We start from the raw sequence: 18,287 nt of genomic DNA on the forward strand, positions 1-18,287 counted from the left end.
GGGCTGTATACAGATGGGCTATGAACAGGTGCAGTGATCTGTGAGCTGCTCTGACAGCTGGTGCTTAAAGCTAGTGAGGGAGATGGGAATCTCCAGCTTCAGAGATTTTTGTAGTTCGTTCCAGTCATTGGCAGCAGAGAACTGGAAGGAGAGACGACCAAAGAAGGAATTGGCTTTGGGGGTGACCAGTGAGATATACCTGCTGGAGCACGTGCTATGAGTGGGTGCTGCTATGGTGACCAGCGAGCTGAGATAAGGCGGGGCTTTACCTAGCAGAGACTTGTAGATAACCTGTAGCCAGTGTGTTTGGCGACGAGTATGAAGTGAGGGCCAGCCAATGAGAGCGTACAGGTCGCAATGGTGGGTCGTGTATGGGGCTTTGGTGACAAAACGGATGGCACTGTGATAGACTGCATCCAGTTTGTTGAGTAGAGTATTGGAGGCTATTTTGTAAATGACATCGCCGAAGTCAAGGATCGGTAGGATGGTCAGTTTTACGAGGGTATGTTTGGCAGCACCCTGCCAACTGCTAACTCCTCTCTGCATGTAGCGAAATAGGAAGCCGATTCTAGCCGATTCTAGATTTAATTTTGGATTGGAGATGCTTAATATGAGTCTGGAAGGAAAGTTTACAGTCTAGCCAGACACCTAGGTATTTATAGTTGTCCACATATTCTAAGTAAGAACCGTCCAGAGTAGTGATGCTGGATGGGCGGGCAGGTGCGGGCAATGATCGGTTGAATAGCATGCATTTAGTTTTATTTGCGTTTAAGAGCAGTTGAAGGCCACGGAAGGAGAGTTGTATGGCATTGAAGCTCGTCTGGAGGTTAGGTAACACAGTGTCCAAAGAAGGGCCAGAAGTATACAGAATGGTGTCGTCTGCATAGAGGTGGATCAGAGAATCACCAGCAGCAAGAGCGACATCATTGATGTATACAGAGAAGAGAGTCGGCCCAAGAATTGAACCCTGTGGCACCCCCATAGAGACTGCCAGAGGTCCGGAAAACAGGCCCTCTGATTTGACACACTGAACTCTATCAGAGAAGTAGTTGGTGAACCAGGCGAGGCAATCATTTGAGAAACCAAGGCTGTCGAGTCTGATAAGAACGTGGTGATTGACACAGTTGAAAGCCTTGGCCAGGTCGATGAATACGGCTGCACAATAATGTCTCTTATTGATGGCGGTTATGATATCGTTAAGGACCTTGAGCGTGGCTGAGGTGCACCCATGACCAGCTCTGAAACCAGATTGCATAGCGGAGAAGGTACGGTGGGATTCAAAATGGTCGGTAATCTGTTTGTTAACTTGGCTTTCGCTGTCTCTCTGTCTCTCTCTGTCTCTCTCTGTCTCTCTCTCTCGATATCTCTCTCTCTCTGTCACTCTCTGTCTCTTTCTGTTTCTCTCTCTCTCTCTGTCTCTCTGTGTTTCTCTCTCTCTCCCTCTCGCTCTATCTCTCCGTGTCTCTCTGTCTTTATCTCGCCGTGTCTCTCTGTCTCTATCTCTCTGTGTCTTTCTGTCTCTGTCTCTATCTCTCTGTGTCTCTATCTCTCTGTGTCTCTCTCTCTCTCTCTCTCTCTCGCTCTCTCTCTCTCTCTCGCTCTCTCTCTCTCTCTCCTTGCATCCCAGAGGCAGTGACGAGGTTGACCTTGACGCTGGGAAAGGTCTGGCTTGTAATTGCTGTGAGGTTTGGCTCCCAGTTAGACTTCTGGAGCAGCAGGGCTGGAGGAAGAGAAGGATGAGAGGGGCAGGAAGATCCCCAGCGTGACTTCAAAATTGGACGGATATACATGTCCTGAGGACGTCGGGAAATGCCTTGAAAACCGGCCATTAGGGGCAACAGTGAGCGTAATTACCATTAAATAGGCTTGGGTTTTGCTATCGAAATTTGACGTTTGGCGAAACGGGGATAAGCGTCTAATTCTGCAGTGAGTCTGTGAGAGCTTGTTGAGGAGGGGACCTGACTCCCCCTGCCTGTTTCAAGTTTCACGTTTTTATTGTTATGCTCAATGAAATGTCTTTCTTGCTTGTTCTTTCCCAACAATGCAGTAATCATCATCAGTAGTACTATAAAACAATTATTAAAAGGTGAAGTAGAACAAAAACACCTTAGAAACCAAAAAATGGATCTCTCTGTGAGGGACCGGACTCCCCTACTCTGTGTACACTGGGCCCAGCTGGGCCTGGGACAGGAGGGAGTGGGTTTGATACAGCACAGGCTCCCAGACATTGAATATCTCATAAACCCACAGACACTGCTATCCTCAAACCCACCACACACAGGCACCAGGGCCTAGGGAGTGTTGGAAATGTTGGAAATGATACGGGCTTTTTCAAACAAGGTCATGTCAATACACCATTCAACACTGCTACGTTCAAAAATGCCATTGGATACATTTTCCAGACCTTCCTATTTAGTCCGTAAGACAGGAATGTTTGCTCTCTCGACTTGCCAGTTTTCAGATAGTTTCCAAATCTCTTCAAATCGTACTTCTCTCTCTCTTTTCATTTTTCTTTCCTCAGACACACAGATAAATTGGACGCTCACACATTCACTTAGAAAACACACTCACACACCATCGATTAGACACGGCTGAAGTTTCCACTCATGCATAACTTACCTGGTCCTTGAGCTTAAGAAGGGCTCTCAGTACGACGCAGGCATTCAGCCGAAGGTGTTTCGATTTGGGCACAATCAATCCCCTTAAGTGTGTCATGTGTGGAAGAGGGGCTGTAAACACGTCAAATTAGCCCTAATGAATGGTGCGGCCGGATTGGAGGGAGCTGGGTGCCAGAGCAGGACTGTCCATTAGGAAGAGTTATATGTGACACACACACAAGCGCAGGGTTTCATGCTCATAGGGTTAAGAATTCCGAGAAAGACATGGTGGTCACACACTGTTCCATTGGCCCAGGTACAACAGCAACACACACAAACTAATGGGAATGTTCAGCTGACCACTGAAGCATGTGAACAGAGGGCTTTCACTACTATCCCTGCACAGCACTGGCAATACCGGGGTGTGTATGGTGAGAGAGAGAGACAGCGAGAGAGAAAGAGAGACAGAGACAGAGCGAGAGAGAGACACACAGAGAGAGAGAGACACACAGAGAGAGAGAGAGAGAGAGAGAGAGAGAGAGAGAGAGAGTCAGTCAGTCAGTCAGTCAGTCAGTCATGCTTGGGAGCGGAGTAGATATCCTGAGTCCATGACAAGCATTACAAACAACAGTAATCAATCCCCTATTGTTTATTTTCCATCAAGAGCCTAGATTAATCAGGAACTGACCCCTCACCACCACTACGCAGGCTCTCAGATTGACTAGCTGAAGCATCTTCTCTCCTGATTCTCCTTGACACACTGGTCATTAACAATGTATTGTACTTTCAGCAGTAGCTCTAACTCTAACCCTTACTGTAGAGGGTTAATACATTGTGGAACAGTCCTATTGGCATGATGGGTAGGGAGGAGTGGCCTGGATCCGGTGCCCAGGGGACTCCCAGGGATAAATGATGTTGTTGCCGTGGCCATCGCTGAGGCCATTGCCGTGGCGTTCTCCTCTCCTCTGGAAAGCTATGGGTCTGCCAGAGAAACACAGCCAGGCCTGGCCTGGTGGATTACTGGAGCTCTCCCAGCATGTGTTTCCATTATGATGAATGTCCTCACAAATCCCTAGGCTGATCCCACAGGAGAAAACCGCAGCGGAGCATAAACACCGCTAACTCCACCCTACTACCTGCTAACTCCACCCTGCTGCCTGCTAACTCCACCCTGCTGCCTGCTAACTCCACCATGCTGCCTGCTAACTCCACCCTGCTGCTTGCTAACTCCACCCTGCTGCCTGCTAACTCCACCCTGCTGCCTGCTAACTCCACCCTGCTGCCTGCTACCTCCACCCTACTACCTGCTAACTCCACCCTACTACCTGCTAACTCCACCCTGCTGCCTGTTAACTCCACCCTGCTGCCTGCTACCTCCACCCTGCTGACTGATAACTCCACCCTGCTACCTGCTAACTCCACCCTGCTGCCTGCTAACTCCACCCTGCTGCCTGCTAACTCCACCCTGCTATGTTCTAACACCACCCTGCTGCCTGCTAACTCCACCCTGCTGCCTGCTAACTCCACTTTGCTGCCTGCTACCTCCACCCTGCTGTGTTCTAACTCCGCCCTGCTGCCTGCTAACTCCACCCTGCTGCCTGCTAACTCCACCCTGCTGCCTGCTAACTCCACCCTGCTGCCTGCTAACTCAGTGTAGCACCAGTAGAGGGCCAGCAGAGGGCCAGTAGAGGGTCAGTGTAGGGCCAGTAGAGGGCCAGCAGAGGGCCAGTAGAGGGTCAGTGTAGAGCCAGTTTAGGGTCAGTGTAGGGCCAGTGTAGTGTCAGTGTAGTGCCAGTAGAGGGCCAGTGTAGGGCCAGTGTAGGGCCAGTAGAGGGCCAGTGTAGGGCCAGTGTAGAGCCAGTGTAGGGCCAGTAGAGGGCCAGTGTAGTGTCAGTGTAGTGCCAGTAGAGGGCCAGTGTAGGGCCAGTGAAGGGCCAGTAGAGGGCCAGTGTAGGGCCAGTGTAGAGCCAGTGTAGGGCCAGTAGAGGGTCAGTGTAGGGCCAGTAGAGGGCCAGCAGAGGGCCAGTAGAGGGTCAGTGTAGGGCCAGTAGAGGGCCAGCAGAGGGCCAGTAGAGGGTCAGTGTAGGGCCAGTAGAGGGCCAATGTAGTGTCAGTGTAGTGTCAGTGTAGAGTCGATGTAGTGTCAGTGTAGTGTCAATGTAGTGTCAGTGTAGTGTCGATGTAGGGCCAGTGTAGGGCCAGTGTAGGGCCATTGTAGGGCCAGTAGACGGCCAGTGTAGCTCCAGTGTAGGGCCATTGTAGGTCCAGTGTAGGGCCAGTTTAGGGTCAGTGTAGGGCCAGTTTAGGGTTAGTGTAGGGCCAGTGTAGTGTCAGTGTAGTGCCAGTAGAGGGCCAGTGTAGGGCCAGTGTAGGGCCAGTAGAGGGCCAGTGTAGGGCCAGTGTAGAGCCAGTGTAGGGCCAGTAGAGGGCCAGTGTAGTGTCAGTCTAGTGCCAGTAGAGGGCCAGTGTAGGGCCAGTGAAGGGCCAGTAGAGGGCCAGTGTAGGGCCAGTGTAGAGCCAGTGTAGGGCCAGTAGAGGGCCAGTGTACGGCCAGTGTGGTGTCGATGTAGGGCCAGTGTAGTGTCAGTGTAGAGCCAGTAGAGGGCCAGTAGAGGGCCAGTGTACGGCCAGTGTGGTGTCGGTGTAGGGCCAGTAGAGGGCCAGTGTAGAGCCAGAAGAGGGTGAGTAGAGGACCAGTAGAGGGCCAGTGTACGGCCAGTGTGGTGTCGGTGTAGGGCCTGTAGAGGGCCAGTGTAGGGCCAGTGTGGTGTCGGTGTAGGGCCAGTAGAGGGCCAGTGTACGGCCAGTGTGGTGTCGGTGTAGGGCCTGTAGAGGGCCAGTGTAGGGCCAGTGTGGTGTCGGTGTAGGGCCTGTAGAGGGCCAGTGTACGGCCAGTGTGGTGTCGGTGTAGGGCCTGTAGAGGGCCAGTGTAGGGCCAGTAGAGGGCCATTGTATGTCCAGTGTAGGGTCAGTAGAGGGCCAGTGTAGGGTCAGTAGAGGGCCAGTGTAGGGCCAGTGTGGTGTCGGTGTAGGGCCTGTAGAGGGCCAGTGTAGGGTCAGTAGAGGGCCATTGTATGTCCAGTGTAGGGTCAGTAGAGGGCCAGTGTGGTGTCGGTGTAGGGCCTGTAGAGGGCCAGTGTAGGGTCAGTAGAGGGCCATTGTATGTCCAGTGTAGGGTCAGTAGAGGGCCAGTGTGGTGTCGGTGTAGGGCCTGTAGAGGGCCATTGTATGTCCAGTGTAGGGTCAGTAGAGGGCCATTGTATGTCCAGTGTAGGGTCAGTAGAGGGCCAGTGTAGGACATGAGAGGTGTAACAGCAGTAAATGTTACAGTTTTAAGCAGGCCCAGCTGATAGAGGTGATGTCATTCTGGGATGCAGAGAGGCTTTGGTTCACTCCTTTACTGATGCTCTCTGGCTCCAGTGCAAATGCTGAGAGTCACAGGAGTGTCCTGTTCGTGTATGTCTGTGTGTGTGAGTGGTCTTCTGTAGCTCAATTGGTAGAGCATGGCACTTACAATGCCACGATAGTGGGTTCAATTCCCGGGACCACAAATTCATAAAATGTATGCATGAATGAGTGTAAATTGCTTTGGATTAAAGTGTCTACTAAATACAATATTATGTGGTGACATAACTCAGGTTGTGTGTAGAGAGATGTGACTCATGCCATAAGAGGGTCAAATTACAGGAAGAATAAAATGAGTGGTGGAAGTATACTGCTCAAAGAAATAAAGGGAACACTTAAACAACACAATGTAACTCCAAGTCATTTAATAAGATTATTTCTTTCATTCAGATCTAGGATGTGTTGTTTAAGTGTTCCCTTTATTTTTTTGAGCAGTGTATATTAAACCTTTATTTGATCGTAGTGTCACGTAGAAGAAGATACGTGGGAATACATTCCATGTTCTTCACTAAATCAAGATGTGTCTGTGATGTCATACTCAACACCATCACAGGGGTAACTGATAATCATAGTGAGAGTGAGAGTGAGAGTGAGAGAGAGAGAGAGAGAGAGAGAGAGAGAGAGAGCAATGCACGCTGGGTGCTGACCTTTCCACCCTAATGTAGAAGCTCACTCAGCATCAGGTCACCTGTTTAACCTTGGTGTAGTCTTAACATTCTGTATACTCCCCTTTTCCTAAGGCTCAAAAATGACCCGTCTCACTAAACCCCTAAAATAAAGCAGCTTCTTTGATTTTTAAACCCCAAATCTATTTTGCATGAAGAAGAACCTGTCATTCATCACAAACTTTGTGAATATCTGGGTTTTGCCTCTTCACAATGCAGAAAGACTGTATTTAATCAGTGGACACCGCTCATTTTTATGACAACACACCTGTCATTGTTTTCTTTACTAAAGTAAAGGTTTATTATTATTATTATTATTATTATTATTATTATTATTGCTAAAGGTACTGCATAGGTGTAAACATAAATATTTTTGCACTTGTATAGCCTAAGAAAGTAGCAGAAATGTGCAGAAAGTAGTTCTGAATGCATTTTATTGAACAGTCTTGAACTTCTTGGGCAAAAGTGATATATTCTTATATACTGAAAATTAGGAATTCAACTACAAAATACTAGTCTTCTCCCATTTTTTTAACCATTACCCCCACCCACAAGGTGTATAAACAACAACTATAAATAAGAATAAAATAGATACAAAACAAAAACGTGAAGAACATAAATCAATCAACTCTAATTAGCATATGTAGGACAGTATGCAAGTGTGTGTCCACGGACGTTGCAGATGTATTTCTCACATGTGCAGCACGTAGTATTTGTTTTACAGTCCTGCTTTTGGGGGGCAGAATTTGCATCTCCTCCTCTTGCCTGCACCAGCTGCAGCCCCAGGTGGATCAGGACAAGATTCAGCCCCTGAACAGCTTTCACAAGTGCTGCAGAGGCTGCTGTGTGGGGCAGGCGCTCCCTTCTTTGAATGTGTGGGGTTACAAGTGCCTTTCCCAGCTGCTCCAGGAACACCCTCCTCTTGTTCCACTTATCAGGCATACAGGTAGGGTTAATATTGTTCCATATCACAAAGGCATTGTTTAAGGACACATCAGTGATGTTATGGAAGATGACCAGGGGCCATTAGGCCGTCATCCTCCTGCAGTTGTAAGTTCCAATCACCTTGTCCAGATTGTCCACACCTCCTTTGTTGTGGTTGTAGTCTAGGATGATGGCTGGCTTCCTGTCCTCACGATCACTGATCTCAGCCGTTTTGTGCAGTGTGTTCAGGAGGACCACATTCTTGTTCCTCTTTAGGAGGTAAGAAACTAGAGTGGTGGTGGGGTTGAAGGCAAACTTTGATGAGAAGGCCTCTCTCCCCCTTGTTGCGAGGAGTGCAGGGGGGAGCTCAGGCTTGTTCTTTCTAACTGGTGATCTTCCTCTTCAGGAGCTGCTGGCTGAGTTCATGAGTGGTGAAGAAATTGTCACACGTGACATTGTGACCCCTCAGTCCATCTGTCACATCAAGCACAACCCGCATCCCCTGGTTCTTCACCGAGCCTCCACTGGCCGGCTTTCCTGTGTAGACTTGCATCTTCCAAGCGTAGCTGGATTGTGCGTCACAGGCCATCCATATCTTGATGCACTACTTTGCTGGCTTGATGGGCATATACTGCCAGAAAGGACAGCGTCCTGTTGACAAAAGAGATTACTATCAGTAATTAGTATCAGTGTCACAGAAAACAATTACATAAATCAATAGTATTACAGCAATACATCAAATTAACAGTGAAAATCCCTTACATTACAGATATGAAAGTAAAAATGTACCTCTGAATGGAACCAGTTGCTCATCCACTGTTACTTCAGGCCCAGGGTTGTAGAGGTATGGCAGATGCTCCACCCACTTCTCCCAGACTTCTCTTATGGCCGCCAGTTTGTCTCTCACACGTCTTGCAGGTCTTGACTCACGGTTATCAAATCTTAGCATTCTTGAGAAAGTGTGAAAGACTTTCAGTGGCATCATGGCACGGAAAATTGCCCTTCCACTCTCTGCATCCCAGAGACTACAGTGAGGGAAAAAAGTATTTGATCCCCTGCTGATTTTGTACATTTGCCCACTGACAAAGAAATGACCAGTCCATCATTTTAATGGTAGGTTTATTTGAACAGTGAGAGACAGTATAACAACAAAACAATCCAGAAAAACACATGTCAAAAATGTAAAAAAATGATTTGCATTTTAATGAGGGAAATAAGTATTGGACCCCTCTGCAAAACATGACTTAGTACTTGGTGGCAAAACCCTTGTTGACAATCACAGAGGTCAGACGTTTCTTGTAGTTGGCCACCAGGTTTGCACACATCTCAGGAGGGATTTTGTCCCACTCCAAGTCATTAAGGTTTCGAGGCTGACGTTTGGCAACTCGAACCTTCAGCTCCCTCCACAGATTTTCTATGGGATTAAGGTCTGGAGACTGGCTAGGCTACTCCAGGACCTTAATGTGCTTCTTCTTGAGCCACTCCTTTGTTGCCTTGGCCGTGTGTTTTGGGTCATTGTCATGCTGGAATAACCATCCACAACCCATTTTCAATGCCCTGGCTGAGGGAAGGAGGTTCTCACCCAAGATTTGACGGTACATGGCCCCGTCCATCGTCCCTTTGATGCAGTGAAGTTGTCCTGTCCCCTTAGCAGAAAAACACCCCCAACGCATAATGTTTCCCCCTCCATGTTTGACGGTGGGGATGCTGTTCTTGGGGTCATAGGCAGTATTCCTCCTCCTCCAAACACGGCGAGTTGAGTTGATGCCAAAGAGCTCCATTTTGGTCTCATCTGACCACAACACTTTCACCCAGTTGTCCTCTGAATCATTCAGATGTTCATTGGCAAACTTCAGACGGGCATGTATATGTGCTTTCTTGAGCAGGGGGACGTTGCGGGCGCTGCAGGATTTCAGTCCTTCACGGCGTAGTGTGTTACCAATTGTTTTGTTGGTGACTATGGTCCCAGCTGCCTTGAGATCATTGACAAGATCCTCCCGTGTAGTTCTGGGCTGATTCCTCACCGTTCTCATGATCATTGCAACTCCACGAGGTGAGATCTTGCATGGAACCCCAGGCCGAGGGAGATTGACAGTTCTTTTGTGTTTCTTCCATTTGCGAATAATCGCACCAACTGTTGTCACCTTCTCACCAAGCTGCTTGGCGATGGTCTTGTAGCCCATTCCAGCCTTGAGTAGGTCAACAATCTTGTCCCTGACATCCTTGGAGAGCTCTTTGGTCTTGGCCATGGTGGAGAGTTTGGAATCTGATTGATTGATTGCTTCTGTGGACAGGTGTCTTTTATACAGGTAACAAGCTGAGATTAGGAGCACTCCCTTTAAGTCTGTGCTCCTAATCTCAGCTTGTTACCTGTATAAAAGACACCTGGGAGCCAGAAATCTTTCTGATTGAGAGGGGGTCAAATACCTATTTCCCTCATTAAAATGCAAATCAATTTATAACATTTTTGACATGCGTTTTTCTGGATTTTTGGTTGTTATTCTGTCTCTCACTGTTCAAATAAACCTACCATTAAAATTATAGACTGATAATTTCTTTGTCAGTGGGCAAAAGTATAAAATCAGCAGGGGATCAAATATTTTTTTCGCCTCACTGTACATATAGCCTCGCCTCGGGACCTATACACACCTGCTAAGATTAGCAGCCCTATGTAGGCACGCAGTTCAATCTTATCCATCATTTTCCAGTTGTCTCCATATTTACGGAAACCCTCCAAATTTGTTATCTCCAGAATTATTTTTTCCGATGACTGGTGTGATGAACATGTAGAACGTTAAGGCAATGTCCTGGGCATCGGCAACTGCATGTCTTGTGGGCCCTGGGATCATCCTTATGACATTTTGTGCTGCCATCCTGCCCTGGTTGTCATATGGTGACAAGGACCATGTTATTTTGCTGTTCTTCGACAAAAATGTCTCTTTCAGCTTGGAGGATTTCTTCTTCATCTGAAGATGATGCATCGTGCTCTGGGTTGTATTCTTCCCCATCTTCTTCTTCAGATACCTCCTCCTCCTCTAAATCATTGTTCTCTTGTTCCTCCTGGACATCTGAAAAAAATCTGATCTACTGTAACGATCGATGTAGAGAGGGGACCAAGATGCAGCGTGGCACGTGTTCATGATTATTTATTTGAATCAAACAAACACTCGAACAAAAATAACAAAGGGAAAACGAAAGCGCACAGTTCTGTCAGGTACAGAAGCACAAAACAGAAAACAACTACCCACAAACACAGGTGGGAAAAGGCTGCCTAAATATGATTCCTATTAATCAGAGACAACAATAGACAGCTGCCTCTGATTAGGAACCATACTTGACCCAAAACATAGAGTGCCCACCCCACACCCTGACCTAACCAAAATAGAGAAATAAACCATCTCTCTCAGGTCAGGGCGTGACAGTACCCCCCCACCCCCAAAGGTGCGGACTCCCGGCCGCAAACCTGAACCTATAGGGGAGGGTCCAGGTGAGCATCTATTCTTGGCTGCGTCTCTGGTTCAGGGCGTAGCCCCCACTCCGTTCGCTGATCCCCCCGCTTCTGTGTCGCCGGAGGAACCAGACCGTGGAACATCGCCGGAGGCTCTGAACTGCCGACCGTCGCTGAAGGCTCTGGGCTGCAGGCCGCCGCTGAAGCCTCTGGGCTGCAGGCCGCCGCTGAAGACTCTGGGCTGCAGTCCGCCGCTGAAGACTCTGGGCTGCAGGCCGTCTCAGGAGGTTCCAGCTGCACGCCGTCTCAGGAGGTTCCGGACTGTAGGCCGTCTCAGGAGGTTCCAGCTGCACGCCGTCTCAGGAGGTTCCAGCTGCACGCCGTCTCAGGAGGTTCCGGACTGTAGGCCGTCTCAGGAGGTTCCGGACTGTTGGCCGTCTCAGGAGGTTCCGTACTGTAGGCCGTCTCAGGAGGTTCCGTACAGGGGACCGTCGCTACAGGCTCCATGCCATGGATTATCCCTACAGGCTTCTTGCCATGGATTATTCCTACAGGCTCCGGGCCATGGATTATCACTGGAGGCTTCATACCATGGATCATCCTTACAGGCTCCGGCCATGGATCATCCCTACAGGCTTCTTGCCATGGATTATCACTTGAGGCTCCGGGCTATGGATTATCTCTGGAGGCTTCGTGCCATGGATCATCCCTATAGGCTCCGGGCCATGGATCATCACTGGAGGCTTTGTACGTGGAGCCGGAACGGGTCTCACCGGACTGAGGAGACGTACTGACAGCCTGGTACGTGGAGCAGGCACAGGGCGTACCAGGCTGAATAGACTCACTGGAGGGAGAGTGCGAGGAGCAGGCACAGGATGTACTGGGCTGTGGAGGCGCACCGGAGGGAGAGTGCAAGGAGCAGGCACATGCTCACCACGATAAGCACGGGGAGTTGGCTCAGGTCTCAACCCTGACTCCGCCAATCTACCCGTGTGCCCCCCCCCCCAAATAATATTTTGGGGCTGCCTCTCGTGCTTCCTTCCTTTCCGTGCTAGTTCCTCTCTCGCTGCCTTCACCTGCTTCCCCGGCAGGCTTCTGTATCTCTCCAATACTTGCCCCCAAGTCCAGTCTATCCTCTCCTCCAACTCCTCCAGAGACCAGGAATCCATCTCCTCCCGGGCACGCTGCTTGATCCAGTTGTGGTGGGTAGTTCTGTAACGATCGTCGTAGAGAGGGGACCAAGATGCAGCGTGGCACGTGTTCATGATTATTTATTAAATAAAACAAACACTCGAACAAATATAACAAAGGGAAAATGAAAGCGCACAGTTCTGTCAGGTACAGAAGCACAAAACAGAAAACAACTACCCACAAACACAGGTGGGAAAAGGCTGCCTAAGTATGATTCCTAATCATAGACAATGATAGACAGCTGCCTCTGATTAGGAACCATAATCGGCCCAAAACAAAGAAATACAAAACATAGAATGCCCACCCCACACCCTGACCTAACCACATAGAGAAACAAACCGTCTCTCTCAGGTCAGGGCGTGACATCTACGACCTGTTGGGCACTGAAACGTGCCTCATGGCTCCAGCAAAGAGAGAACTGGGGGGACTGTCATCTGCAGCACCTTTATAGCCTCTGACTGCATTCCCCATTAGTAAACAATGCTTTCAAGAAATGTTTATTTTGTCTGTGAACTTGAGTCATGTGTGGGGTCGTGGAGGGGAGATGCAGCACATGCACAGGAAAGTTTTAGTTTTGTCTGAGCTCAATCACTAGCTCACAATCTGAATTTCTCATTGTGTGTGTGTGTGTGTGTGTGTGTGTGTGTGTGTGTGTGTGTGTGTGTGTGTGTGTGTGTGTGTGTGTGTGTGTGTGTGTGTGTGTGTCTTTGTGGTTTTTGTGGTGTGTAAATGATTTTATAACTGCCTGGTCAAAAATGGCCCCAAGACAATCTTTGTACCCTGGTGGTGTACAGCTTTCATGGAAATATGAACAAAGGCGATGTTTCACTTTTTCTAATGTTGGGGTCACTCTAGGAAAAGTAATCAAATTTCAAGTTGAAGAAAGATTATTTAGGGGGTTTTCTCTGCTGTTAAACATGGTGGCGGGTCATTTCTCACCCTTCACGCACACGCACACGCACACAACACAGCCAGCCCCGTGGCAAGTGGAGTAAAACTCAGTGGACTGTTGTCAGTTAATACCTGGCACAGACAGAACCATCACCACAGTACTGTCTCCCAACAGAACCATTACCACAGTACTGTCTCCCAACAGAACCATCACCACAGTACTGTCTCCCAACAGAACCATCACCACAGTACTGTCTCCCAACAGAACCATCACCACAGTACTGTCTCACAACAGACAGGACCATCACCACAGTACTGTCTCCCAACAGACAGAACCATCACCACCATCACCACAGTACTGTCTCCCAACAGATAGGACCATCACCACAGTACTGTCTCCCAACAGATAGAACCATCACCACAGTACTGTCTCCCAACAGATAGAACCATCACCACAGTACTGTCTCCCAACAGATAGAACCATCACCACAGTACTGTCTCCCAACAGATAGAACCATCACCACAGTACTGTCTCCCAACAGATAGGACCATCACCACAGTACTGTCTCCCAACAGATAGGACCATCACCACAGTACTGTCTCCCAACAGATAGAACCATCACCACAGTACTGTCTCCCAACAGATAGAACCATCACCACAGTACTGTCTCCCAACAGATAGAACCATCACCACAGTACTGTCTCCCAACAGAACCATCACCACAGTACTGTCTCCCAACAGACAGAACCATCACCACAGTACTGTCTCCCAACAGACAGAACCATCACCACAGTACTGTCTCCCAACAGACAGAACCATCACCACCATCACCACAGTACTGTCTCCCAACAGATAGGACCATCACCACAGTACTGTCTCCCAACAGATAGAACCATCACCACAGTACTGTCTCCCAACAGACAGAACCATCACCACAGTACTGTCTCCCAACAGATAGGACCATCACCACAGTACTGTCTCCCAACAGATAGGACCATCACCACAGTACTGTCTCCCAACAGATAGAACCATCACCACAGTACTGTCTCCCAACAGATAGAACCATCACCACAGTACTGTCTCCCAACAGATAGAACCATCACCACAGTACTGTCTCCCAACAGATAGAACCATCACCACAGTACTGTCTCCCAACAGATAGAACCATCACCACAGTACTGTCTCCCAACAGAACCATCACCACAGTACTGTCTCCCAACAGATAGAACCATCACCACAGTACTGTCTCCCAACAGACAGGACCATCACCACAGTACTGTCTCCCAACAGAACCATCACCACAGTACTGTCTCCCAACAGATAGAACCATCACCACAGTACTGTCTCCCAACAGATAGAACCATCACCACAGTATTGTCTCCCAACAGATAGAACCATCACCACAGTATTGTCTCCCAACAGACAGAACCATCACCACAGTACTGTCTCCCAACAGATAGAACCATCACCACAGTATTGTCTCCCAACAGATAGAACCATCACCACAGTACTGTCTCCCAACAGACAGAACCATCACCACAGTACTGTCTCCCAACAGAACCATCACCACCATCACCACAGTACTGTCTCCCAACAGACAGAACCATCACCACAGTACTGTCTCCCAACAGAACCATCACCACCATCACCACAGTACTGTCTCCCAACAGATAGAACCATCACCACAGTATTGTCTCCCAACAGAACCATCACCACAGTACTGTCTCCCAACAGACAGAACCATCACCACAGTACTGTCTCCCAACAGACAGGACCATCACCACAGTACTGTCTCCCAACAGATAGGACCATCACCACAGTACTGTCTCCCAACAGATAGGACCATCACCACAGTACTGTCTCCCAACAGATAGAACCATCACCACAGTACTGTCTCCCAACAGACAGAACCATCACCACAGTACTGTCTCCCAACAGACAGGACCATCACCACAGTACTGTCTCCCAACAGACAGAACCATCACCACAGTACTGTCTCCCAACAGATAGAACCATCACCACAGTACTGTCTCCCAACAGATAGAACCATCACCACAGTACTGTCTCCCAACAAACAGGACCATCACCACAGTACTGTCTCCCAACAGAACCATCACCACAGTACTGTCTCCCAACAGAACCATCACCACAGTACTGTCTCCCAACAGACAGAACCATCACCACAGTATTGTCTCCCAACAGACAGAACCATCACCACAGTACTGTCTCCCAACAGACAGAACCATCACCACAGTACTGTCTCCCAACAGAACCATCACCACCATCACCACAGTACTGTCTCCCAACAGACAGAACCATCACCACAGTACTGTCTCCCAACAGATAGAACCATCACCACAGTACTGTCTCCCAACAGATAGGACCATCACCACAGTACTGTCTCCCAACAGATAGGACCATCACCACAGTACTGTCTCCCAACAGACAGAACCATCACCACAGTACTGTCTCCCAACAGATAGAACCATCACCACAGTACTGTCTCCCAACAGATAGAACCATCACCACAGTACTGTCTCCCAACAGATAGAACCATCACCACAGTACTGTCTCCCAACAGACAGAACCATCACCACAGTACTGTCTCCCAACAGATAGAACCATCACCACAGTACTGTCTCCCAACAGACAGAACCATCACCACAGTACTGTCTCCCAAAAGACTGTTGTCAGTTAATACCTGGCACAGATAGAACCATCACCACATCACTGCAAATTGTCATAACACATAATTCAAACAAAAGTAACTCCGTTGCCAGTGCAGAGCACACCCGCTGCAATGTTTCTCAGAAATATTACATTTGGAGATTTGAGGTCACAACTGTGGAAAGAAAAATGATTTATACGTTGTTATGATTCTGAATGAGTAACTGACAGTCTGGTAAGGTTGTTCCCTTTGGGGCAGAGGCATGATTAGCCACACAGTGTATGTCATCCTCTGTCCTCATATTCCCTCTCCCACTACTCCATCACAGAGACGGAGCTATTGTAACGGTTTTGACTTGAGGTTATCGTTTATAGGGGTGCCAGGTAGGTTGTGCCTACCAGAGAAAATATTGGTTTCTCCTTTTGGTTTGGGAGGGAATGAGTCCCATCTGGTCCGTCAAGTCTACACCAATACAAAGGACTCATGTAGAAGACAGGATGGAAATACACTTTTCATAAACCCTTAAAACATTGGAAAGAACTTCAAAAACAACTGTATTCTTTTGCGTGGTTGTATTACTAACATAAATGATCTCACACACACATAACCATATACAATAATGAGCTTTAAACAGCTCTGGTTCCTCCAGAAATGTCCTGTACCTCGGGCCTAAAGAGAGTCCAGCCCGGTAAACAAGTTCAGGGAACTCAAGTGACCTTAGTCACGCAATGTTTGTCCGTTCATACAGTGTAGCGTAAACCCAGTGTCAATCATACAATCAAAATAAGTAATATTTTACCACACAACTATAAAGGGTATCACATCTTAATACGTCCTCACTTACACTTAACTACATAAATCATCACGGTATACATCACACCAAAACAAATGAAATACCGTATACAAAAAGGTTGTAGTCAGTCAGTCAGACGGAGAGGTGTAGTCCACGGACGCAAAGAGTGGATCCGATCCTGGGTAAACCTGCTATTAGGCTACAAAGCACACTTTTAAAGCAACACAACAAACGGAAGAGAGAAGCTTCGGAACTGAGGGTTGACCACATCCTCATTCACGTCTCCATCACAACCCCACTTTTGCGCAGCTGATGCTGGCTATTTAATTGGGAATTAAAGGGAATGCTCCCTATTGGAAGGAGAAGCACTAAGACGGTTCAGAAAAATTCAGGGCCGTGACACTATGTCTGAGGAAGTCAGCCAGTCTCTCCTCGCTCAGTGGGCTAAAGGTACGGAGCAGGGGTTCCAGGGACTGTGGTGTTGGAAGTGAGGGGTTGGTTAGCTCATCTGGATATAACCAGCATGGAGGAGAGTTGGACCACACCACTCTGGTTCAGCATATAAAGAGAGAGAGAGAGAGAGAGAGAGAGAGAGAGAGAGAGAGAGAGAGAGAGAGAGAGAGAGAGACAGAGAGAGAGAGAGAGAATACACACAGTGACTGGACACCAACACACTGTCCACCACACATACCATCATGGATGTGTGTTCATCACAGGTGGAAATGAAGTATGAAAGTTGTCGGTGCAGGTGAGCATCTAGACAGGGCCTGTGAAAGTACATGGACGTATGTACATCACATGATACAATGACAACAGCTTGCTATACAATCCATTGGATTGATTTGATTCACACCTAGGTGGAACTTAAGTTGACTGATTCAGAGAGAGAGAGAGAGAGAGAGAGAGAGAGAGAGAGAGAGAGAGAGAGAGAGAGAGATTTAGAAGTAACAGAGAGGGTGTGTGAGCCAGATAAAGTAACACAGAGAGAGGGTGTATGTGTGAGCGTTAGTGTTTAAGAGCGAGACTGAGTGACCTTCAATCTGAGAGGATCTTCGGCTCACTGGGAAGATGAACAAGAGAGAGAGAAGGAGAGAGAGAGAGAGAGAGAGAGAGGGAGTGAGTGAGAGAGGGGGAGTGTAGGTTGGAGGGAGAGAGGGAGCAAGGGAGAGACAGAGAGCAAAAGGGAGGGAGAGAGGGAGAGAGGGAGAGAGAGGGAGGGAGACAGAGGGAGAGAGAGAGAGGATTTATGGTGGTTCTCTGTTGGGTTCTGTTTCACAATGGCTCAAGTCCGGCACGGGCCGACGCAATAGGAGGGAAGTGCTTCAAAAGTATTGAAGGGGCTCAAGGTGACATTATGGGATTCTAATTATATAAACTATTTAGCACACATAGGCCCTTATGACATCATCACTGACTGAGCCATCGCCATGGTAACAGAGTGAGCAGGTAGGTGTTGATGATGGCGGTGGGTGGGACAGAGGGAGGGAGGGAGGGAGGAAGGGAGAGAGGGGGGTGGGTGGGTCAGAGGGAGGGAGGGAGGGAGGGAGGGAGGGAGGGAGAGAGGGGGTGGGTGGGACAGAGGGAGGGTGGGAGGAAGGGAGAGAGGGGGTGGGTGGGACAGAGGGAGGGAGGGAGGGAGGTGAGAGAGGAAGGGAGAGAGGGGGGTGGGTGGGACAGAGGGAGGGAGGGAGGGTGGGACAGAAG

This window comes from Salmo salar, chromosome 04 (genome assembly GCF_965601325.2).
Source record: "Salmo salar chromosome 04, fSalSal1, whole genome shotgun sequence".
In the NCBI taxonomy this organism is placed as follows: Eukaryota; Metazoa; Chordata; class Actinopteri; order Salmoniformes; family Salmonidae; genus Salmo; species Salmo salar.